Source organism: Giraffa tippelskirchi, chromosome 4, assembly GCF_054371585.1.
Source record: "Giraffa tippelskirchi isolate mGirTip1 chromosome 4, T2T-mGirTip1v1.2.pri, whole genome shotgun sequence".
NCBI lineage: Eukaryota > Metazoa > Chordata > Mammalia > Artiodactyla > Giraffidae > Giraffa > Giraffa tippelskirchi.
The window spans coordinates 38,249,968-38,273,822 of record NC_137278.1 but is presented as its reverse complement, the minus strand read 5'-3'; the positions used below and the strand labels follow the sequence as shown (position 1 = coordinate 38,273,822).

The 23,855-nt window shown below is 40.5% G+C and overlaps 1 protein-coding gene across 3 annotated transcripts in view; it reads left to right on the top strand.

Moving 5' to 3' along the window:
- Positions 1–23,799, top strand: part of APLF (aprataxin and PNKP like factor) — a 142,101-nt gene extending 118,302 nt beyond the window's left edge. The window contains exons 10-11 of one of the 3 annotated variants that reach the window (XR_014083510.1): positions 5,686–5,792; positions 23,652–23,799. The gene's annotated coding sequence lies outside the window, so the exon portion shown is untranslated. Of the gene's footprint in view, positions 1–5,685; positions 5,793–7,503; positions 7,749–7,919; positions 8,037–23,651 lie in introns of those variants that run through there. The other 2 variants (XR_014083509.1, XR_014083511.1) reach the window with 2 other exon arrangements.
- The last annotated feature ends 56 nt before the right edge of the window (positions 23,800–23,855 follow it).

Genomic DNA, 23,855 nt, shown 5'->3' with positions numbered 1-23,855 from the left:
TCAATGTAAAATACATAAATTTTTTTATTTGATAAATGGGGCCTGCCTATATACTAACAGCCATAACTTTGTTTCTACATGTCAAAAAAACTTGAGTTAAAGCAGAGTTAGTTTAGAAAGTAAGAACTTAGAAGACTGATCATTTGATCTAAATGAAAAGTTATACTTCACAGAATGATAGGTAAATGCACCTTCTGCAGTTGGTGATGGCAAATTAGACACAATCTTAAAATAATCTCTAGCTCTTGTAGTAGATACTGATGCTTTTCCAACAGATCTGTATCTTCTTGTTTTCATGTGGTCAGTGATATCACTATGGCCCCCATAGTAACATTTATCATCAATTTATCATCAATTTCCCTTAAAAAGTAATTAGTATTTTCCTTTCTGTAATTTTATTGCTACCCAAAGGTTTTATTGCAAAATAATTTTTTAAAGGCACCAAACCATATTGTACAATTTTAAAACTTCATGTTTTTCTGATGCCTGACAATTCCCATAAATAGACTGTGAGCACCCTGCCCAGGTGACCAGGAGATAAGACTGGTCCCTGCCGCATGTTCCCCTTCTTGCCCTCCCTGACTGTGGGGATAGGAAAGCCCTCCCTACCGGCTTTCAATCACCCCAGTGAAATTCACTCACACCTTTTACTTATGTACTTCACCTTAACCCCTAGTATAGGCACTTGTCCACAGGGCCTCACTCTCTCTTGGCTCCCCACCTGCTTGGGTGAGCCCACTCCCTGGCACTCCTCCTGTGTGGCCCCCTGCACATAGTGCTCGGTTTACCTCTTCTAGGACCTGCGAACATAGTAAATCTCTTGCACATTCATGTCTCTCTATGGTGTTATTCTGTGTCTGTTCACTGGTCAGCTGAAAGATCCATTTTAGGTAATAGAATTATTACAACACACAAACCCTAAAATAAATACACAGATCTGGATTTACACTGTTCCCAAAATAATGAAACTACTATAACACAAGCATTCAAACTACTCTCTATAAACTCCAAGGCAGGACAAGTCAGCCTCTGTTCCCACAGTCCTGTCTATCACTTTTTATGTTTGCCAGGGACCCTGACAGCTGGTGGCAGGAAGCTTGGAGCATCTTGCAGGCCACAGCCCGTGGACCATGGCACAGCTGGCTGGTTTACCAAGGAGCCAGCAGGAACAGAAATGGTGAACACCTGAAGGAGTTACATGACCCTCAAACCTGGTTTTATCTGCCCTTGGAAGCGTCATCTGTTTACACTTCCTTCCGGGCAGATGTTTGAGTTTGTCACTCCTGGTTCTAAAATATTTTTACCATTCAGTTTTGTGAAGGTGTATTTTTGTTTGTAATCCTTGGATTTCTTTAGATGATTTCTTTCTTTGCTTTCTTTTTCTTGTAGCAGCTTATTATCTAGTTTTATTTTTAATTTATTTTTTATTATTGAAACATATTTGACTTGGATCACATGTTAATTGGATACAGTTATATATTGTGATTTGATTGCCATTTTAGTGACAATTAGCAACTTTATCACGTTGCATAATTCTCCTTTCTTTTTAGGAGTTGTAATAGTTGAGTTATAGTCTCTTAGCAAGTTTGGTAATCGTGGTGCAATATGCTACACAAGACTGTGCATTGCATCTCTAAGGTTCATCTACTATTTGTTATATCTAGATGGTATCCAGGGCTCCCCATGCAGCGCTAGTGGTAAAGAATTCGCCTGCCAATGCAGGAGATGCCAGAGATGCAGTTTCAATCCCCAGGTCGGGAAGATCCCCTGGAGAAGGAAATGGCAACCTAATCCAGTATTCTTGCCTGGGAAATTCCATGGACAAAGGAGCCTAACAGGTCGCAGAGTCAGACATGAGTGAGCATGCACGAATTCAAGCTGCTACTCCCGCTAAGTCGCGTCAGTCGCGTCCGACTCTTAGCGACCCCACAGACTGCAGCCTACCAGGCTCCTCTGTCCATGGGATTTTCCAGGCACGAGTACTGGAGTGGGTCCCCAGTGCCTTCTCTGACGGATTCAAGAGATGGTCTCAAATACTTCTTCTATCCATCTACTAACTTTCTCAAGTACTTCTGACAGAAGCAAAGTGCTGCTCCCTTTCCTGCAGTCCAAGTAGAAAGTACAGATGATAAATGACAGCGTAGGAACGTGGACCTTGATTTATCTGATTTCAAGGACCATGTTCCGTCCAAGACTCCATGCTGCCTGGCTCATGTCTAAATCCTGGTGAGAACAGAGATAATGGATGGCTGTTATAGCCCCTGTTTGTTGAGAGCTGCCAGGTTCCATCACAAGCACTTTAGGTTCTGAAGCACTTCAAAGTTTCAAAGTGGTTGTTTTAAGTTGCTTGGTTTGGGTGATTTTTACATAGCAATCGATAATTAATATGATTAATTATACTCATGATGCTGCATCCGTTAGAATTTTCCTTTTAAATTTGTAAATAGAAATAATTTTATTCTTCAGTCTCACATGGTTGACTAATATGAGTCCACTCTTAAGAGATGGGTCAGCTATCATTTGCCCCCAAAATCAGGTTGCTGAGGACTGTAGCTGAGTGGTTGTGAACTTAGGAAGTTAAAGATTGCCCTGGGAGGGTAAGCCAGCCTTCAGGCCATTTCTCCCATGAATGCACCTGCTGTTCCACACAAAACTCCTCAACATGGGAATAAGAGTAGGAGTTCCGAGGAGCCTAACTCTCGTGGAACATTGAAATGGCAGAGCCCCATGACTCATCTGTTCTCTGTTTTAAGTTTTAATGGAAGTTGAATGAGATTGAGGCAGTTGTGGTTAAAGAAATTGAGTATTTATGGGCATGTTAATTATTGATTATTGTATAAAAATTATCCAAAACAATGAACACTTATTATTTCTCCGTTTGTATGGGTCAGAAATCTAGGCGTGTCTGAGCTGGGAGCCTCTGGGTTAGGAGCTCTCACAAGACTGCAACCAAAGTGGCCGATGTGGTTGTGTTTATCTCAAGGCTCTGCTGGGAGAGTCCACTTCTAAGCTCACTCACATGGAGTGTCAGGCCTTACGTCTTCACTGGCCATTGGCCATAGACATCAGTTTCTTGCTCCATGAACCCTTGCCCCAAAGGGCAGCTCATATCATCTCAGCTTCCTGGCTCTAGATCAATTGAGGGAGCAAGAGAGTGTGCCCAATACAGAGCCACAGTCTTTTAAAACCTGATCTCAGAAGTAACGTCATCACTTTTGCTATGTGTTATTTATTAGAAGTGAGGCATTAGGACTAGCCCATGCTCAAGCAGAAGGGGTTACATGTGGCATGAATACTAGGAAGCAGGGGTCACTAGAGGTCACTTTAGAAACTTCCTTGCACAGCCCTCCTTGTTCTTTTTGAAAGTTGTCATGGCTATTCTTGCCGATGAACTTTAGAATCAGCTTGTCAAATTTAGTAAGGAATTCTATTCTGATTTTTAATGGAAATGCACAAAATTTATGATTTAATGGGATGATGCATATTTACAAACCCCTTGAGAAGGAAATGGCAACTCACTCCAGTATTCTTGCACGAAGAACCCCATGGAACCTGGCAGGCTACAGTCCATGAGGTCCCTAAAAGTTGGAGATGATTAAGTGACTGAACAGCAGCAGCAGCATAATTACAAAATTCAGTCTCTTCCGTGAACATACCAGTCCCTCCATCTATTTGGTTCTTCTATATGTTTTAGTATTACAGCTTTTAAAATAATGCCTTGCATGTATATTTCTTATCACTTTTATTTCTAAATACTTCATAATTATTATTGCCTTTGTGAAGGAAACATATTTCCCTTGTGCTTCCTAATTGGTTATGGCTATTGCTATGAATAAGAAAACAACCCAAATTTTCTGTGCTGGCCTTTTATCAGACCAATTTAATGGAGAGCCTTATTAGTTTTAGCATTTATTTTAACACATTCTGAGAAATTTTCTAGTTTGACCATGGTACCATCTGCAAACTATGGCAGCTTTATTTCTTTCCAATGTTGGCACTTCACTTATTTTCTTGTTGCATTAAGTGTTGAATGATGGGAACTTGTAGCTAGATTCCTTACCTTGTTCCTGATTTTAATGGGATTGCTTCTAAGGTTTCACCATGAGGTATGGGACTCACTGCCATTATAGATTAAAAAGATCGTAGACTTAGAACTTTACAAAGCTTTTGTTCTTTATATAAATAATTGTATTAAGAAAGAAATGAGGGAAACACTGTAATTTAGTCTTTTTCACATAAAAATCAATGGGTCTTTTTTACAATATTAGCATGACCTAAGAACTGCTCAAGCCTGTGCACCCTAGAGCCTGTGCTCCACAACAAGAGAAGCCACACATTGAGAAGCCTGCACTCTGCAACTAGAGAGAAGTCCCCACTTGCTGAAGCTAGAGAGAGCCTGCATGCAGCAGTGAAGACCCAGGGCAGCCAAAAAAAACATTTGCATTATTTTAAGCAAGGAGGAAAGGGGTCTCATGACATCAAATTGGGGGAGATAAGACCCAAGACACTCAAAAAGGAGATTCAGGTGGTACTTATGTCATAATTTAGAAACTCCAAGGTCAGTTTAAAAAAAGCATTGATAACACACACATTATTTGTCTGGAAAAGTATTTGAGAAAGCACCCTGGCATCTTTTTAAGGAGAAGGCTTAGAATTTTACGAAGTTTTGTTTGTAAAGCACTGAAGATCTATAAAGAGATCACACAGTTGGTCTAGAGGAATAAAATACTAAATAATTCAACTCTTGTGACCTCGTGGATTGTTGCCCACCAGGCTCCTCTTCCGTGGGATTTCCCAGGCAAGAATACTGGAGTGGGTTGTCATTTCCTTCTCCAGGGGATCTTCCTAACCCAGGGATTGAAACTGCATTTCCTGTATTGCAGGCAGATTCTTTACCACTGAGCCCCCAGGAAAGCCCAAGTAATTCTTTGCTGAGAGGTTAAGATCTGCAATATGTGACGTGAAGTTTTATTGATAGTGGGTCTGCTTTTTTCTGTACGATAGGTTTCTAGTTAAGTTTACTTTTATTCAGAGCTTATGAAGAATTTTTAAAAGAAAAAATGTTTGTTAATTTATCAAATTCTTTAGTATCTAGTAAGTATGTTTCTTTACCATTCGCTGCTTTATGTAATGAATTACATAGTAGATTTCTAATGCTGAACCACGCTTGTAACCATGGAATATATCCTAGTTGTGATTCTTATACTGTATCCAGTTTTACTAATATTTATCGTAAGTTTTTGATCTTTGTTCATAAGGAGGGTGGGTAAGTATTTGGGGGGGATTTCTATCATCTGTTACTCACACTTCAGTAGGCTTTTTACATAAATCCGGCTTTGTTAACTTTCATAGGAAGAGACTTTACTTTTTCATCTAATCTATAATTATTGTGATTTTTACCTCTTTTGAGTCAATTTTTTTAATTTCTAAAAAACGATTCATTTCATCAAATTTATAAAAGTTTACTGTCATATTTTTAAAAATCCTGTACAACAATATTTACTTCCTTTTTTGATTGCTAAAGCTATCCTCTGTCACTGATCTGTTTATTTTCTTCAGAAATTTTGTGCCTTTGAAACTTTGCTTTGGTAACGGTAAATTAGGTTTGTAGGTGATTTGAATGTGTATGATTGTTTCTTGCTTTCCTAGCATTAACTATTAATTCCTTTATTCTGTTTGCTCTAGCTGCCTCCTCAGATCACTGACCACTGAAAAGGCATAATCGAATAGGAAAAATGTTCTAAAATCCAGCCAGACACCTGGATTCTAAGCCTGGTTCCAGAATTTACAAGGTTTGTAAGCCTAAAGCTCAAACACATACCATGTCATGAACAACCCACTCCTCTCAAAGTGAGAATTATTATAATAAGGGCCAATGGCCCTAGGTGGAGGAGGGTAAGCCATAGTGATGTTTAGTCTCTAGTCTTCCCCTCATTCAAGGAATGTAACTATAAGAAAGCACTGTTATGGATTGAACTGTGTCTCCCCCTCGACTGATACTGAAACTCTAATTCCCAGTACCACAGAATATCACAGAGTTGGAAATAGGGATACTGCAGATGTATTTAGTTAAGATGAAATTATACTGGAGTAGAGTGGACCCCTAATCCAATATGACTGGTGTCCTTAAAAAAAAAAAATTCATGTGTATGAAAACAGTTGGGCACAGGAGAATGCCATGAGAAGATGAAGAGAGAAATAGGATTATGGTTCTACAATATCACAGATTGCCAGCAAACCACCACAAATAGAGACACACAACAGAATCTTCCTCATAGCTCTCAGCAGGGACCAACTTTGCACCTTGATCTCAGACTTTGAGCTTCCAAAACTGCGAGGCAATCAAGTTCTGTTTTTTAAGCCACTCAGTTCGTGATGCTTTGTTACTGCAGCAGTGGAAAACTAGCCCTAGATGGGCTCTCAGGGATTATTTCTAGATACCAAGCATTTCATGCTGCTCTTCTTTGTGAACCATTATAGGCTGTATTAGTGTTTGCAGCAATAATGGAGCATTACTAAGTACCTCAAAGCTTAATAGCTCAAATCCCAAACAGTTATTTTTCACTTGAGGGTCTGTGGCTGTGGCATTGCTTGATGCTGCTGGGCTGTGCTGGACTCGACAGCATGTGGGAAAGATCTAGGTTTCTCTGTCCTCTCGTTTTGGGACCAAGACTGAAGGAGCAGCCAGTTTTTAGACATGTTATTTGCAGGTGGAAGATAGGAGTTCAGAAGGCCAAGTCAAATCAGGCAAGTGGTCATACTATGTTTATGCACATTCTGTTGGCCAAAGCAAGTCCTAAGATCATGCCCAAAGTCAACCCAGGAAGGGTGGGGCTTGTAGCTAATGGAGTTAGTTAGCAAAGTATACTCTACCTAGACAAGTATGAACAAATAATTAGTAACAAATAATACAGTCTAGTGCACAGTCAGGTTTAAAATAAGCTTGTTGGTTTGTTTCACAAGATGTCTATATAACTACATCTATATATGCAGTCATATTTGTATTAATCCGTAGAAGTTCTCTGAGCCATCACTTTGTTTAATTGTCCTGAAATGCCCTCCCCATCTCCATTTCCCCATTTCTCCTTTCAAAATCTGCATTATTTGGCATGGAGCTTTACATACATCAAGCAGTCAATAAATGCTTGTTAAATTTATTGTTGAATTTAACCTTTTCTTCTTGATGTGACTTATAAAAAAGTAGCCTTTCAAAAAGCAGGCATTCATAAAAAATGACTTAATTGAATTGAGGACAGGAAAAAGAAAAACTCTTTAAATACAGCTGTGGATGGAGACCCAGACAACCTTGTCTGAGTCAAGGATTACAAACAAGAAAGCAAAATACCACCCTACTGAGATTTTTCTGATGTCTTTAAGAGCTAATAAGGTAGCCCCAATTAATTAAAATATATATTTTTATTCAATACTTTTCCTCTTTTTATTTGGTGTCTTTTCTAAAAATTACAAGTAAATATAGACAAACTTTTTTCTCTTACTAACCAGATCTTCCAGTGGGTCAATTCCAGGCATGTGTATAAAGAAAATGCTCCTCTGGTGATTCTGATGCACAACAGATAATAAAAATCATGTTTCGAGAGGTAACAGAATGAAACCCCAGGAAGCCTATTATTCCACTCCCTACCCCTAAACTCCAGAGTTGGGAGGCCATATTCAGTGCTGTTCTCCAAATCAGCATTTCATTTGCCTCACAAGAATGGGAAGGACATAAATTTGAAGTTCTGGAAGCATGAGTTTGAATTCTGGCTCTGCCATTTACTGCCTGAGTGACTTTCTTTCAGTGTGAAAAGGAACTAATAAGAGGACTTAGCTCAAACAATTGTGAGGATTAAGTGAGTAATGTGTATACATACAGTGTTGGCACGTAACATGTGCTCGATGAACACTTGCTCCTTCCTTAGCAAACCTTGGCATCTGGCTCCAGAGGTGACCAGATCAGGAAGGAAGAGAACACTGTAGAAAAGCCTGGATTCTCCCCTTGGGAGTCAGTCCCCTCCATTTCCAGAAATGCGCCTCAGGTGAGAACACTGTGTGTAGGTAAAACATTGACTATGAATGCTGTTGTTTTTTTGTTTGTTTTGGTTTGCTTTTATTTTTTAATCTAAAAATTCTATGGGGGAGGGAGTATGTAACTGAATGAATAAAAGACTACAGGGGATTTTTAAAAATCTACTAATTTTGCTGAAGCTTTTGCCTGCTGATTACTCAAATTACTGACTTTTGAACTGGAGCTCAATCCTTCCTGCAAAGGTTCCATGATGCTGGCCTTTTGTGGCCCATGAAAATGCTGGTCCACTGGCCATGCCCTGTTTCACGCCTGTTCAAATCTGCTGCTGAGCTACTCTATTGAATTTTTCATTTCAGTTACTGTACTTTTCAATTCCAGAATATTCTGTATCTGAAGAGATGCATTCTTTTTAGTTTCTTTTGTTCTCTCTCTACTGTTCCCTTTAGTTCTTTGAATATATTTTAAACAGCTTGTTTAAAATCTTTGTTTAGTAAGTCCAACATCTGGACTTCCTCAGGTATAGTTTCTATTGATGCTTTTATATATCACTGGGTATTATTTCTTCATATCCTTTGTAATACTTTGTTGAAAACTGCACTTTTTAAATATCACATGGGCAACTCTGGAAATCAAATTCTCCTCTTTCCTTGGGATTTGTTGTTGTTATTGCTTGCTGTACTTTTGGTCTTTGTTTTTAGTGGCTTTTCTGAACTAATTCTGTAAAGTCTGTATTCTTCATCATGTATGAGTACTGATGTTTCTGGTCTGTTCATTTATTGATTACCTAATGATTTGGGCAGAGATTTTCTTAAACACCTGGAACCAAAAATTCTTACAGCTTTTGCCAATAGGCTGTCTATGTGCTTTGAGGCATACCTTCAACATCCTGTCTGGAAGTCTACAATTCTGTCCTATGTTTCATCTTTGCTTGTGCAGAATCTCAAAGTCTGCCAGAAACAAGAGCTAGGGCCTTCTTGGGCCTCTCTTGAACAGGTACACAGCTCTGGGTATGTATGTAGCCTTCTGTACTCCCAGAAATATTTAGGAACTTTGCAAAGTTCTTCCTTCCTTACTCTTTTTTTTCAAGCTCTGAGTTGAGTCTGTTGTTTGCTGAACTTATACCCGTTGCATCAGGCAGCAGTGGCTAAAATGTTTCCCTGTAATTATTTTTGACAAAAGTTCCCTGGGTAGTGGCTTTAGTACTAGGTAAGTTTTAAGTCAAGTGAGATGAAGATAGCCTTTCAAGCAATCTTCCAAGGAGTCACTAGTTGGTGAAATAATGACAGTTCTTTGTGAATGGGATTTGTTCTGCTCCCTCTGGTACTGAGAATGTGGACTGTTATTTTCAAGGCTGTTACTGAGCTAGTTAGTGAGTGAAGGATTGGGCTAGGGTAAGTTAAAACACCACAAAGCTCACCATTCTAACATAGAATGTTAGCTGTTTTTCTTAACTAAGTGCTCCTCATCTTATTGCATATCTTTTATTAGTTTCTTAATCAAAAGCTAATTCTAATAGTTTAGGACATTTTTTTCATGCTTTCCTGGAAGGACATGCTTTTGGAGTTACTTACTCTCATTTTGGTGATGTGCTTTCTGACCTTGAATAACCATACCAACAGTAAACATTTGGAAATGTTTTTCAGTATGTCAGGCAACGTCATATCCATTTTCTCATTTCATCCTTATAACAGAATTTGAAATTGAGAAGTAAATATGCCTTTTATAGCTGAGGAATTTTAGGTGTCTTCCAGGCAGCTGCTCTGTCTTCTGTGTCTTCCCAGCTCAACTGTTGTATCATTAACATTGTGAGTAATATGTTTTCATAGGTAGACCATGAACTGCAAGACAGAATACATAATTCTATTTGTACTATTAACATAATTCTTAGATCAAGTTACATGTTTTTGGAACTTAAAAAAATGAACAGTGAATAAATTTGAACACATGGGACCTCTTTCCTGATGAATGATTTCATGGAATCCTACAATGTTAGGTCCTCAGGGGCTACATAGGGAAGGAAAGGAAGGTGTAGGACTTAGCTTCCCTAATGTTTCAAACAAAACCAACTCCATATTAGTTTTTTCCCACCATGTTTATTTAACAAACATTAACTGAGCTTCTACTCTGCTGCAGGCCTCGTACTAGCAGCTAAGAACTTAGAAATTAAGACAAACTCCTTGCCATGAAATTTACTTTTCATGGGACAAAGAATGAGTCCATAATTTCTATTATTAGATAAAAAAAAAAAAGAAGCAAAACAAGGCAGGATAAGGTAGGGTACTAGAAGACACGGAATTATTTTTAGATAGTGTTACCAGAGGTGTCTTTTCTGAGGTGACATTTGAGCAAATATATGAAGGAAATGAAGGATCAGGCCATCTGAGAATGTAGGGGCAGTGCTACAAGCCAAAGAGCAGCAAGTGCCGAGACCCTGAGGTGGAAGAGAGTTTAGCATGAGAAGGCAGGCGTGGGCTGAGCAGGGGCAAAGAGCCAAGTGTGAGAGAGGTGAGAGCAACCAGGACAGCTCTTGGGCTGCCCTGGTAGATTTCTTTTGAATAAATAATTCTATAGATAAAATGCTTACAATTTTATATTATAATTTTTGACAATTTATGTACTTGCTTCCTTTTTTTGACATTTTTTAAAAAATTGAAGTATAGTTAATTTACAGTGTTTTGTTAGTTTCAGATATATAGCAAAGTGATTTATATATATATATATCTTATGGTGGCTCAGACAGTAAAGCATCTGCCTACAATGTGGGAGACCCGGGTTCAATTCCTAGGTCGGGAAGATCTTCTGGAGAAGGAAATGGCAACCCACTCCAGTATTCTTGCCTGGAAAATCCCATGGATGGAGGAGCCTGGAAAGCTACAGTCCATGGGGTCGCAAAGAGTTGGACACGACTGAGCAACTTCACTTTCTTTCATATATATGTATATTGTTTTTCAAATTCTTTTCCATTATGAGTTATCATAAGATATTGAATATAGTTCCCTGTGCTATACAGCAGGTCCTTGATGTTTACCTTTTTATTTATATATAGTAAGAGTGTATATGTTAATCCCAAATTCCCAATTTATCTCTCCACCCCACCCCACACCCTATCTTCTCTTCCATCTTTTCCTTTATTTTCTTCTCTTCCTTCATTCCTTCTTTTTCTTATATTTCTTATCTTTTTTTCTTTGTGTTACCCATCAGCAAAGAAATCTGGACCATGTTTTCTTTACCTGTGATAAACTTGCTACTTGTGTGTGTGTGTGTGTGTGTGTGTGTGTGTGTGTGTGTGTGTTAGTTGCTCAATCGTGTCCAACTCTTTGTGATCCCATGGACTGTAGCCCACCAGGCTTCCCTATCCATGGAATTCTCCAGGCAAGAATACTGGAGTGGCCATGCCCTCTTCCGGGGGATCTTCCTGACCTAGGGATCGAAACCAGGTCTCCTGCATTGCAGATAGATTCTTTACTGTCTGAGCCACCAGGGAAGCCCCACCTGGCACATGAAAGGTACTCAAGAGATATTTTTGAATGAGTGAGAAAATTGAGACCTGTAAGGTAAAGTAGCACTTTCAAGGTCATACCGCTAGATAGTGGCAGAGTAAGAGCCAGACCTACACTTGGTTCAGTTTCCGCTCTTCTCCACATTACTACCATGGAATCAAAAACAGAGCCAAAGAATTTTGCAATTAGCATGGCTTATTGTTTCCTGTTAACTGCCTCCAAGTATAGTCTAATTGCACACTCACACAGCTAAGTCATTAGCAGAAGAGTACTTGTTGAATGAGTGAGCTGTCTATTGAGAAGAACAGAAGCGTACTTGTTCATTGAGTCAGGTGAAAGCTTTCATACTGCCAGTTAGTATCAAAGACACAACGTGTTGTAAAGAACCAAAGGGTATGTTTTGGAAGGTAGGGTGGTGGAAGGCCTGGACCACTGGTACAGTGTCCAGTCAGAGAAGGGTGACTTAGCTGCAAATCTTCTTTAATGATGGGAAGAGAGAGAAAGGAAAAATAGCATCAAAAATCATCAAAATAGAAAATGCCACATTTACTGCTTTGCAGATAAGGGGCCAGAAGGCAGACAGACTCAGAACATACATCATTAAAATGACCCGTTATGCTTTTTGGAGAGCAATAAGATGATTGGCCAAGGCTTGAAGCATCTCTTTCAGTGCCAGGGCAGGAGGTCTTCAGTGTCTCCACATGATGTGCAGCCAATTCAGGCAGACCCAGAGCCTGAAATGGATCTGGAAAGCAAGAATGCATGTGCTGAAACTGATGGTGTCTCGACCATTCTCCCAGCATTGAATAAGTCCCACAGCAGATCCAACTGCCACTCAAGACAAAGAAAGAGGTGAATTTTCATAGTAGATGGAGCAAGCCAGAGACCCCAAGTGGAAGTCACCAAATCAATAGGTATCTGGCCAGAAGATGGTAGTTGTTATAGTCAGGCCAGCCCAGGTCTCTGTCTATGATTGATGCTTCTACTAGCTCAGCAGTGGCAGAAACATCTTGTGTTGCTGTTGCCTTTCAACCAAGAGTGATTGGAGTAGTTGGAATTAAGTAGCCTTGCCCAGACTTCCACTAGCCCTAATGGCAACATCCAGTGGACTCCATGGATAAAATACCAGACACTCAGTGCACAAAAGCTGCTATCACTCACACATGACAGAAGATTCTGGAGTTTACATAACAGATTGAGGTTGTACAAACATCCTAGAGGACAGCACTGATGAGTAGTTGAAGCTTTCCAGCAGTGCAGATGAGCAGCAGACCACCCACATCAAGCAGGTCTTTGAAGAACCAGAAATCTCCTCAAATCATCTTCCAGTTACAAAAGTTTTGTACCACTGGAAATTTTGGGAGGTCAAGCAGGGTAGGATCCCATGGCAACCACAGGACATCTTCAGGGACATGCACCAGGGTCTGAATGATGTGGAAGTGAAGGTGGATGGCTTCAGTGAGAGTGTGGTCGACTTGACAAAGGTGTGCTCTCCAGCTTCCGCCAGCAGCCACTGAGAGATGGGGGCCATGATCTCAAAGCCCAGGAAGATCATCTGATTAGTTGAAATGAGTTTGGCAGAACAAATTTCTCAAACTCGATGCCACAAGGAATCATGTAATTTTAGAACCTGAAGGGACCTGGAAGATTCTTAGAGATTATGACAAAGCAGAATCCCAGAGAAGGTAGGCAAACTATACATCACCACCCAGACAAGAACAAAGTAGAAATTTGAACACAGCATGTTAGTCTTCTGGCCAGGTGGTGGTAGTGGTAAAGAACCTGCCTGCCAATGCAGGAGACATAAGAGACTCCGGTTGGATCCCTGGTGTTGGGAAGATTCCCTGGAGGAGGAAATGGCAACGCACTCCAGTATCTTTGCTTGGAGAATCCCATGGACAGAGGAGCCTAATGGACTACAGTCCATGGGATCACAAAGAGTCAGACATGACCGAAGCAACTTAGCACACAAGCACTAGTCCTGGAGCCCCTTTACCCGACTGAATGTAGAATGGAGGAGTATAAACTTGGATGCAGATGACCCACTGGCACGCTGAATTGATAAAGCAGACTTTTAAGGACCAAGGATTGATCCAGTAGACAGACTCTGGGCCACAACTAGCATTTCATTTGCATAAGGTCACCCCTTCCTCTGGGTGGACTCAGGCCACAGGAAGGCCATCAGCTTGGCATGAGGTGTGTGGGCAGGCTTCAGTCTCTGTGCTTTCTTGTCCAGCTGCTTTGTGTAGGATACACCCTGAACAGTCTCACTCAGCAGCTTGGCAGGTTGGAGAAAAGTTGCAGGGAAGCCCTTGGAAGGATAGTGCAGGAAGTCAGGGAGCTGACTTATTTCCCAGTTTCTGGGGTCTGAGGAAGGGTGAGTCTACACCTCACACACCTTTCCCAATAACTAGCAAGTTACTAAAATTCTATTACAGAGGATCAATCATAAGGCTTGTGGCTTTATCTCCATAATACATTGAAAACATCCTTTATAAAACAGCTGTGTTGGGGAAGGTGATGTGTGCAAGTACAGTTTGTAATAGTGAAAAACTGGAAACAACATAAATATCTACCAGTAAAGGATTATATAAAGACATTGTGGTATATCCGTTCATTGGAACACAATACAGCAGCTAAAAAGGTTGGGGTAAATCTATTATATATACAATGGCATGGAAAGGATCACATTGATAAGGGAATTATGCAAACTGCAGAACATAACACAAGATATACTATTATTTTATAGAAATATATATGTGTAAATTCCCTGACATGTTCACATGATTAAACTGGAGTCCAAAGTGAGGTCTATTCCTTTTACAATTCAGAGCAAATGTCAGTGAGCCTATACATCAGTCCTTTATGAGAATTTCCTTCTTGGCATTCCCTCCAGGAACAAGATCAGGATTCCCCAGGATATTTTGTATCCAAAGCCCCGTTCTGTGTGCTCCTGTCCAACTAATGGAGTCAGAACTCAGATGTGTCCCCTAGAGGCTGGAGGACTCCACACCGTTACCCCACCTGGCTCCTTCAGGATGTGGAGCTGAGTTCTGTGACTGTCACTGCTTAATCCATGAAACTCAGAGACTCTCACCAGGAGCCTCTCTTCCCCACTGTTGCCTGCAGTACCAGAATGCATCTCTCCTCTATATTGGGTGCCTAGGGCCAGTTCTAGTTGCTTTCTTGGTTAGAGGTGGCACTGAGGCCTGCTGCCGAGAACCTGGGACTCCAACACCCCACCAAGCCTTTGGTTGGTCATTCCCCTCATCATCAGAGGAAAGTGGAGGAAGGGTCTGGCCACATAACCATCTTGTCTCTCTAAGACCAGGGCAGTTCACTTCCACCACTGGCCCTTACATATGGCCCCTCCATGCCTCCGGCCACACACTTCAAATTCTATCCTCCTGCAGGTCCGAGGCTCACCTATTTCCTGCCTGAGTAAAACTGAGATGCAGAGTAGCTGCATTCCTGTCTTTTCTTCATGGCTTCCAGGACAGTCTCTTATACAGTCTCTCCAGGGAAAATAGTCTGAGCTTGGAATTCTACCAAAGTGCAGATTGCTCAGTCTTCTACCTGGTTTCTTTATTAAAAAAACATACACAGAGAGTCTTCTAACAAACCATGTTCACCAATAGAATGTTAGACTAATGCTCTGGCCCTAGGTGGGTATTTTTTTTTTGGCAGCACCCTGTGGTAAGGAGAATTTCAGTTCCCTGAAAAGGGATTGAACCTGTGGCCCCAGCAGTAGAAATACAGAGTCCTAACCGCTGAACCACCAGGGAATTCCCATGAGGTGTGTGTTTTGAACATTTGTGACATTATAGTCTACTGTCTACTTGTATTTTAAAATACATTAACATATGCTAGCATCCCATTAATAAATTCTGTATAAAATGATTTTAAGACACTCTGTTCTTAGGAAAATACCTACACCAAATTGCTAATAATGGGATTAAGGATAAAGGTGAGTGTGAGAATTTGCATTTTCTATACTTAATATGGTTTGAGATTTTGTTTTACAACAACAAATGTTACTTTTGTGATCACAGACAAAACTTAAAAGACCCTGAAAATGTATACTTGATGTACTGTGCCCAATTAAACACCATATATGTGTGTCCTTGAGAACACACATTTCTTTGTTGTGGAGAACAGTATATGATGTTGGGGGGAGAGAGAGCACGAGCAGGTGCATGGAGTCTAGAGACACACTTGAGCTGGGATGAGGCGATGTCATCAAGAGGTAAAAAGCTGAGGAGATGAAGTTCTGCCATCCAAAATAGCATTTCGGTCTGAACAGCTTCAGCTCTTCTCAGACCCTTCCAGCTAGGTCATGGCGTCTGCTCTACTTTACCTAAATTACAAAAAGTCATGTACTTTGTTTCAGTATTCACTCCTTTCACCCTTTCGGTTAATTAACATTGAGAGCAGTTTCATTAAATGAGCTATGTCACTACAATCTGGCTTTTGGCCAGTGATAAAAGTGCTTCCAGGTGGTTGCCATGTATATCACTTGTCTCCCACCTCCTCTACACACCCTTGCAAAACCATACACAGACACACACACACAGACATGCACACACACACACACACATAACTCGAAAACGGTCTGAATATAAGGCAGTTTTGTACATTATTCAGTAAAACATGTAAAAGATCAATTACGCTTTTTATGTGTAATTTGAATTCAACCTTCTCCTGTGCATTTCTCTACAAGTACAAGAAGCACAGAACTCTGACACTTGACTTTACTTAGAATGACATCATCTTCTTGGCTCTGTGCCTGTGGCTGCAATTCAAGCAAATGTTAGGCAGATCGAAAATCAGAAGAGGGGAAAATGGTTGTGTGAAATCAACTGAATCAACTCACATTTATTATAAAGCAACTCTTGGCAGAATGCAGGAAAGGCTGAAGAATCAGAGAAAGCTTAAGATATTCTCAAAGTGAGAGGGTTTATTTGAATTCTTAAATTGAGTGACTGATCCAGTTTCCATTTTTACAGTCTGTGATAGTGGCTAATTTGGGATAAGCAAAATTGTATCTCATTGTTTTTAGATGAAATTTCTTTGATTACTGGTGAGAGTAAGCACTTTAAAATACATTTTTATTGCTATTGACATTTATTTTCATGAATTGTCTATTTGTATATTTTGCTCATTATTCTTTCGAGATACCAGCTTTTTCCTTATTATAATGTAACAGTACTTCATATATCAAGAATCTTGACCTTTTGTTTGCAATATTTGCCATAAATATTTTTCCTAGTTTGACATTTAGTTTTGACTTTTGTTTATAGTTTTCTGACTTTCAAATGTTTTTGATCTATCCATTGCTTTGGAGATCATCTATTACCTTTTTGTTTTTTACTTCATAAAGCCTTCACCATCACTACTCTGAAATCTCATGAATTTCATAAATTTTTTATCAGTGTTTTCTTTCAGGTTTTAATTCTTTAAATTTAACTCTTTAATTTTTCCTTATTGCATTTTGGAATACAGTGTGAAATGAAGATCTAAATTAATGATTTCCCTTAATAGTTGATTCTCCTATTCATTGTATTGATTAATTCACCCTTTTCTCATTTATAAAACTTAAAGCATTATACAAATAATATAGATTCATTTAAAAATAAGAAAAATACAAATATTTGAAATGAAGGAGAGAACACTTGTATTTTCTTTCCATTCTGAGTTGAGTGTTAGCAATTTTAAAGACATTTTCTTCTATAGAGGATGCATATATTTCTCCTGATGTTTTTCCCTTCAGTAATGCATCATGACTATCTTTCCATGTCAATCAATATCCTTTTACAGTACTATGTCCTAAGTAACTTTTCATTGAAATATACTGTACATTCAGAAATATGTACATGACATAAGTACATACGTACTTATGGATGAATTGAATTTTTACAGCTGAACACATTCGTGTAGCCAGCTACCAGATCAAGGAAAAGAATATTACTAGCACCCCCAAAACCTTCAAGATGGCTCTTGCCTGTGATCTTCTTTCTCCAAGGATAACCGCTGTCCTTCTGTCCTGATTCATAACACCATAGATTCATTTCACAGCCCTATTTCTGACAGCTAAATGTATTCCATCATACATAAATGCATTACAATATACTTGCTTTGGGTTAAATTGTGTCCTCCCAAAAGATATTTTGAAAACCTAACCCCTAGTGCCTGGGAATGTAACCTTGTTTGAAATAGGGTCTCTGCAGATGTCATCAAGCTAAGATGAAGTCATTAGGGTAAGTCTTCATCCAATATGACTAGTGTCCCTACAAGAGGAAAATGTCATATGAAGACAGAGACACCCAGAGGAGAAGCCTGTGTGACCCTGGAGGCAGAGATGCGAGTGATGCAGCTGCAAGCCAAGGAACACCATGGGTTGACAGTCACCACTGGAAGCTAGGAAGAGGCAAGGAAGGATTCCAACTAGAGACTCAGAGGGACCATGGCCCTGCCAACACCTTGATTTCAGACATTAGCCCCCATACTATGAAAGAATAAATTTCTGTTGCTTTAAGCCACTTAGTTTGTGGTACTCTGCTACGACAGCCCTAGGAGATTGATAACCCAGTTTTGATGGCTTTGGCATTTTTCTAACATTTTGTCATTCTATAGTGTTATGAATATTTATTGTTTTCCTTAGAAGAAACTATAAGAATGAACTGTCTAAAGCAAAGAATACTAGTAGATAATATGAGTACAGTGTACTTAGTAAGACAAAGGCTGTGTGTGTGTATGCTCAGTTGTATCTGACTCTTTTTCACCCCATGGACTGTAGCCCACCAGGCTCCTTTATCTATGGGATTCCCAGGCAAGAATACTGGAGTTGGTTGCCACTTCCTCCTCTAGGGGATCTTCTCAACCCAGGCATCAAACCTGTCTCTTGCGTCTCCTGCATTGGCAGATGGATTCTTTACCACTGTGCCACCTGGGAAGCCCGAAGACAAGGCTCAGTTCAGTTCAGTTCAGTCGCTCAGTCATGTCCAACTCTTTGCGACCCCATGGACTGCAGCATGCCAGGCTTCCCTGTCCATCAGCAACTCTGGGATGTATCTAGTTCTTAACAGTGGGCACACTTTCTGCTCAAACTCATTACCTGCTGCCTTCTTGAACTTTCATATTTTTATATTAACAGGTAAAATTTCCTCTTATTTCTTTTCTTTTTCAAAACATGTTTGTATTCCATCATCTGTTTACTTTTCCAGATAAACATATGAATAGTTTTGTCAACCACTAAAAGTTGTCAGGGATGGCATCAAACCAATTAAATAAACAAGAGATTTGACATCTTTGGTGTGTTTGGGAATGGAACATGTCTCTGTGCCCAGCTGAATCTCTCTTCACATCTCCTCCTGAGGGATTTGGGGAGCTGGAGAGGAAGGGCAGAGAGCAGTCCAAATGACCTGCTGAGTGGGCTTTGGGAAGCCGATCAGGCATTGCTGGCTTGAGTATAGGGGAGGTCATTGGAAAAGGAGGCAGGTTGAATTCTGAGCCAGCTCTGGGTGTCTTCCAGGAATCCTTCATTTTTTTCATGGCACAGAATGAGAGTGTATGCCCAGGGAACAAATCTGATGAAAGCAGAAAATAAGCAGTTTTAGTAAATTTGCCAGACAGGAGGAATTGTGGCTGAACCCTTGAGCCAAGGATCATGGAAAGAGGGGCAAATTGAGAATAGGTAGTGATGTGTATTGTGGGTGTGGCTGGCCAGGGAGGCAAGAGTTGAGCTGAAGTTCAGAAGATTGGATTCCAATCTGAGATCTGAAGTCAGCCTGGTCCCTTGGGCTAGAGGCCTTCCCTCTTGAGGGAAGGTTTGCTCCTTTCTCAATATGAGTGCTCACAGAATGACCTCTAAGGCCCTCCCTGAGCTGGGATTCTAAGTGGCATTTGCTAGAGCATCACGGGAGTTGCTCGGCTGAAAAAAGCCCCAAGATGTTAAATTTTCATGTCTAAACAAATAAACTTAATTATAGAATAATATGATGAAGAAATGCAATTTCAAAGGGCCTTTGGGATGATTCCTACTAGTGGAATGAAGTGAAGTGAAAGTGTAAGTCACTCAATTGTGTCCAACTCTTTGCAACCCCATGGACTGTAACCCACCAGGGTCCTCTGTCCATGGGATTCTCCAGGCAAGAATACTGGAGTGGGTTGCCATGCCCTTCTCCAGGGGATCTTCCCAACCCAGGGATCGAACCCAGGTTTCTTACACTGCAGGCAGATTCTTTGCCATCCAAGCCACCAAGAATAGGAGAGGACAAAAATCCAAGGTAGCTCAAGAACATTATTTAGGGGCGATGGACACCAAAAAGCACTAAAAAAAATACTTTCCAAACCAGTTCTTTCTTTCGGTTTTCTTTGGTGAGGGCTCCCTGGGATGACATTCTCTCAGGTACTGTGACTTGCTTTGTAGGCGGGATGAGGCAAAGCATGTGCCCTTTGTGGCAGCAGACTCTAATCACACACAAAAAAACTTCCAGGTCCTTGGTGTCTTTGGAACTAGATATTTGGGAAAAAATAACATTATTGGATTTCCAAATTTTTTAAAACCCCTTTCCTTTCCTTCTTCTCCTTAGCTTTTCTTTCTTTCTCTCTCTTTTTTTTTCTTTTTTATATAAAAACCTTTTTAGTTCCAGATTTTGCTGCAAGTCTGGGTTTAACTCTGTCACAGAGTTGAATTATTAAAACTGACCCCCAGATGCATGTCTGCTTCTCAGATGGAGGGAACTCCCCTGAAGCCTTTGGCAGAGACTGATCTGTAGGGACCAAGTCCTTCAAAGGGGTCCCCACCAAGACCTGCAGTACCTAGAACCTGCCAGACTGTGTCTGCCTCCAGTATTTCCATTTCCCCCAGGGGGATCCTGGCCAATAAGGTATTCCAATTATGCCTTCCTGACTCCAACTCCAGAAGCCACCCAGTACCTCCCTATTCTGAAGGTCAAAAAGTCTTCATTGTGGCTAACTTCGTTACCCTCAGGAACCATTCATTATCAGGTTTTTGATGGGCAAATAGGAAAATTCTAATTTTGCATTAGTATCTAGCTTCCAAGATGGCCTCCAGATCAGTTCCCAGTGATCCGCCTCTTGGTATTCACGCACTTGTGAGGTCCCCTCCCACACTGTAGCAAGAGGTGTGTGTGTGACAAATACATACTGCAGAGAAGAGGAGGTCAGCTACATGTAGTGAGGTCACTTGGGCAGTCTCTAGTGAGCCCCACATGAATAGGAGGAACTAAAGTCTCCAGCAACAGCCAGTGAAACCTAGAGGCCTGACAACTTTGTGAGTGAACTGGGAGGTGGATCCCCTCCACCCCAGTTGAACCTTCAGATGAGGTATCACCCAGGCCAACAATTTGACATCAATCCTAAGATAAACCTTGAACCCGGAACTGCCGAGCTAAGCCACTCCTAAATTCCTGACCCTTAGAAACTAAGTGAGACCGTACCTGTTTGTTGCTTTAAGCTCTGAAGTTTGGGGGTAATTTGGAATGTGGAAATAGATAACTAAAGCACAGTGTGCTTTGCTTTTGATATTTTGAGTAAATAGAAAGACATAATGTGTGGGACGAACACATATATGTTATCTGGAATGACAAGTCAACATTGCACTGTCTGAAAAGCCTCTTCTATCTTCCCTTTGTTTGGGGCAGGACCTGGGAATTGTATGTTTAACTAACACTCCAAATGATTCTAATGATCAGGAAAGTCTGAGAAACAATATGGAACAGGATTCAAAAATGAATGATATTTGTTTTTCTGACTTACTTCACTCTATAAGACAGACTCTAGGTCCATCCACATTCCTACATATATGGAATCTAGAAAAATGATACAGATGAACCTATCTTCGGGGCAGAAATAGAGACGCAGATGCGGAGAACAGACATGTGAGTGTGGCAGGGGAGGGAGTGAACTGGGAGACTGAGACTGACGCTTGTGCGCTGCCACGTGTACAACACATAGCTAGTGGGAACCTGCTGTATAGCACGGGAAGCTCAGTGCTCTGTGATGACCTAGGTGGGTGGGATGTGGGGAGGGCAGGGAGACCCAAGAGTGAGGGGATGTGTGTATATATATGTATATATATATGTAGTGATTCACTTCATTGCGCAGCAGAAACTAGCAACATTGTAAGGCAACTATACCCCAATTTAGAAAAAAAAAAAGAATGAGACAGAGCCCTTCTTCAGGAAACTTCAAGATAAAAGGCAGATTGGTATACAGCAGTACATTCAAAGAGAGGCACGAAGTGGCAAGAAAAGGTGTGAAAAGCCTTGGGGAAACCAAGGAATGCTTCCTGGAACGAATGACACACGAGTAAGCTCTCAAGGGTTGGTAAGGACTTCAGAGAGCAATGCATGGGAAGTCACAGAGTGAGAGCAACTGATGACATTTATCAGGGGCCTGTATTGTACTGAGCAGGCACAACATTACCTGTGTCACTTTATCCAGTCCTTCCAACAATCCTATGCTGTTGGAGCTCTGTGTCCCATTTTACAAATGAGAGAGTAGGTTTTGGTTAGCACATGGTTCAAGGTCATGTAACTCCTGTGTGCAGTACTAGGGAGAAAGGAGACAGCTGACTCCATCTGCCATGCTTTTAACCACTAGGGTATTCCATGTCCTAGAGGACAAGAGACTCGCTGATGTGAAAGGGCTGTGACATTTTTGCAAAAGACAGGAGTTTCATGGAAATAACAGAAGTTGTCCATGGTGGGGATATGGCCCAGAGGAAGCATGGAGTGTTGGAACTTGGCAGTGATTTCCTAGAGCAAGCTCAGCTCATTCGTTTAGTAAATGAGGAAAGGGAGATTCAGAAAGGTTTTGTGACTTGTCCAAAATTTGACAGTGGCAGAGAGGAATAAAGGTCAGGTCCATGGCAGCCCCCTTTCCAGTGTGGGCAACTGGAGGCCAAACTTTGATGCTGTGCTAAGGAGGTCTGAACTCTTCGACGGCTGATGTTTGTTTGTTTTTTTAAACAATTTTAAACATACAACTCAATGACATTAAATGTATTCAGTGTTGTGCAAGCATTACCACTATCCATTTCCTTATCATCAACCCAAACAGAAATTCTGTGTCCATCAAACAATTACTCGCTGGTCCTCCTCCTCATTCTATTCTCTGTCTTCATGAATCTGCTTGTTGCAGTGCCTCATATATGTGGAGTCATGTGTGTGTCCTGTTGTGTCTGGGTTTTTTCACTTAACATGTTTTCAAGATTCACCCATATTGTGTCATGTGCCAAGACTTCATTTTTTCCCCCCGTTTTTTTCTATTGTGGTCAAATACATATAATATTTGGGCTTCCCTCATGGCTCAGTGGTAAAGATCTGCCTGCCAGTGGAAAAGACACCAGTTCGATATCTGGGTCGGGAAGATCCCCTGGAGAAGGAAATAGCAACCCAGTCTAGTGTTCTTGCCTGGGAAATTCCATGGACAGAGGAGCCTGGTGGGCTATGGTCCATGGGGTTACAATGTCAGACATGACTTAGCGACTAAACAATAACAACATATAATATTTACCATCTTAACTGTTTTAAGTGTACAGTTTAATGAATTAAGTACATTCGTATTATTGTGCAACTGTTACCACCATCCACCAGCAGCACTTTTTTCATGTTGCAAAATTAAAACCCTGTTTGTATTAAATAGGAACTCGCCTTTGCTTATCTCCCCAGCCCCTGGCAACTACCATTCTACTTTTGGTCTCTATGATTTTGATGCATCTAGGTACCTCAGATAAACGGAATTATGCAGCATTTGTCTTTTTGTGACTGACTTATTTCAATTAGCATAGTGTCCTTAAGGTTCATCCACATCTTATCATATGCCAGAATTTCCATCCTTTTAAAGTCAGAAAAATATTCTGTTGTATGTATAATACAAGCTACATTTGTATTTATGCATTCATCTGTTGATAGACATTTGGGCTAGTTCCACCTTTTACCTGTTGTGAATAACCTTGCTAAGAATATGGGTGTACAAATATCTCTTTCAGTAACTGCTTTCAGTAATTTTGGGGATATACCCAGAGGTGAAATTACTGGATCGTATGGTAATTCTTTTTTTTTTCTTAAATTTTGTGGTCCTGTCATATTGTTTTCCAGTGCGGCTGCATCACTTTATGTTTTCACCGACTGCGCACAAGGGTCCAATTTCTCCACGTCCTCAACAATGCTTTTATACTTCCTTTCTTCAAGGATGAGATATATTCTAATGTATGCATATACCACATTAAAAAAATTCCATTCATCAGTTGATGAACAGTGGGTTGTTTCCACCCTTTGGCCTGTTGTAAACAATGCTGCTGT